Source organism: Ammodytes marinus, assembly GCF_949987685.1.
Source record: "Ammodytes marinus genome assembly, chromosome: 25".
NCBI classification, from domain to species: Eukaryota; Metazoa; Chordata; class Actinopteri; order Uranoscopiformes; family Ammodytidae; genus Ammodytes; species Ammodytes marinus.
The window spans coordinates 1,183,407-1,185,906 of NC_137229.1; the positions used below are offsets into that span (position 1 = coordinate 1,183,407).

At 40.5% G+C, this 2,500-nt stretch overlaps 1 pseudogene across 1 annotated transcript in view; it reads right to left on the reverse strand.

Annotated features, from left to right (window-relative positions):
- LOC307270251 (sodium bicarbonate cotransporter 3-like) overlaps window positions 1–2,500 on the reverse strand; it is a 49,750-nt pseudogene that overhangs the window by 11,268 nt on the left and 35,982 nt on the right. The window lies entirely within an intron of this gene.

Sequence of the window (2,500 nt, forward strand, 5' to 3'; positions counted from 1 at the left end):
TGTGTGTGTGTGTGTGTGTGTGTGTGTGTGTGTGTGTGTGTGTGTGTGTGTGTGTGTGTGGTGCGTGTGTGTGTGTGTGTGTGTGTAATTCTACAAAAATCCCACAGTCACAGTTGCAGCTTTTAGTTTTTATGCACCAAATCTCTGGAACAAACTCCCAGAGAACTTGAGGTCTGCTGCAACTCTCAGCTCTTTTAAATCGAGTCTGAAGACTTTTCTGTTTCCATTTTAAGCTGAAATTTTTATTTAATTTAAATGTTTTACTTCTTTTCATTTGCTTTTAAATGTCTTCTAATGTGTTTCATGTATTTTAATCTTGCCCCTGTAAAGCACTTTGAGTGGCCTTGTGTTTGAATTGTGCTATAGAAATAAACTTGCCTTGCCTCAGTCCAAGATAACAAATCCTCAGTGACCGCTCGCTCACTCACTCCACAGAAACAATCAATACTCAAACTCAAACAATCATTTACTGAAGTCACAGACAACTGAATGTATGTAATGTTTAATGTCTAGATTTGTTTTATCTATTGTGTGGCCTTGAGGAAAAATACGATGGCCCCCTTTGTTTACATACCAGTTTACGGAGCCTAGGCTGTGTATTAACACTGGATTTTTCAGCACACACACACACACACACACACACACACACACACACACACACACACACACACACACACACACACACACACACACACACACACACACACACACACACACACACACACACACACACACACACACACACACACACACACACACACACACACACACACACACACACACACACACACACACACACACACACACAGCAGATCATGAGGAGATATTCAATGATTTTGACAACACTTGAATTTGACAACATGCATTCTCCAGAATCGCTGACTCCACCTTTAAACCTGCAGTGTGTAGAATTTTGGGTTTTATTTCCTAGCAGATTTTGTAGAAAGTAATATCCATAAGTACATTTAATTTAGTGCATAATAGCTGAAACATTTTTTTTTAATTATAATTTTTTCCCTTAGAAAGGGTCTCATATATGTCCATATTTCTGCATATTTTGGACCAAGGCCTAGTGCCGCCATCTTGAAAGTGTCATAGTTGGAATGTCATCAGGTGCATTGTTTAACATTTAGAATTGTTCTTGTCCTTGAAGGCCACTGTAGCTCTTGTTATTATTCAAAAGGGGTGGGGTTACCCAGGGAGTGTTGCATTCTAGAACTTTGTAGAACTTTCTTGATGATGTCATATTACACACTGCACCTTTAAGTCTTTTGATGATACTAACTCATTGAATTACTTACAGACCTGCAAACTCATAGGAGGTGAAAAAGGTGACAAACACCCGTCCCTTCTAGGGGGGTCGGGTGTTTTTCGCTGTCCAAACGATTGGCTATTGTTAAATATCATTCACACAACCAGAGTTCTCCACTATTGCCTCCAATGTCCAGCTGGGTGAAAATAATAGCCAGCTGAGATCCTGACCCTACTAGGGGGGTCCGGGGGTATGCCCCCCCGGGAGATTTTTTTTAAACTTTTTAAAGTGAAATGCATGAATCTGGTGCACTTTGAGAGGGAAATTAAGAGGCTAAATCTGAGGAATTTTGTGTGAACAAATAATTTGGAGACACTGGGTCGGATGAATTAGAAGCTTCTTGGATTTTCCATTAAAATGTTAATTTAAAATAAAATATTATGCAGGGTCCTCTGGGTTGGGCTTGGTGCTCTTTTTCTTTTATGGGACATATTTCTCTGTAATATAATGAATACATTTAAATGCAGTGAGAGGAATGAAGCAGAAGAACTCTGTTGTCCAGCTATCTTTTTTTCCACAGACGAGGCTGAAATAGGTTATACAGTGCATGGGCATCTGAGCCCCATTTCCAAATGTTTTTAAATAAACTCAATACACACTGGACGTGAACGTGACGTGATCAGTTAAACTTGGATTACCTCCCAGATGAACTGATTAAATTATTGGGCTATTAACTAGGCTATCTAGATCAAAACATTGTATTCATTTTTTTGTATGATATAATAATATGATGTTAATATCAAACACACAAACTAAAAAATTCAAATAAAAATAAATTGGGGGGGGGGGGGGGGCTGTCGACACTTCATTTCTGCAATGTGCGCTCATTAAACTGTCAGCTTCACTTAAGAGTCCTGTGTGGGTCAACAGTGCAGTGCAAACTATGCAGCATAAAGTTATAACATTCGTCTACGACCGTGATGTTAAATCACCTTCACACAAAGTCTCCGCCCCAGCAAAGCAGCAAGTCGATCGCTGTGACGGTGAAAATCACCGGGACCCGGGAGACCCAGTGAGCGAGTGAGACGCCGCTCAGAAAAAACTCTGTGGTTTGATGGATGAAATCAGTCGGGGATATCCTGCCCGTTAACTTTGTCTACGGGAACGGCTTCCGCGATCTTTTTCTATGTCTCGAGTCTAACAGAGAGCCATGTCGGCAAACTGACAGCGCGACTAAATAAAGGGACT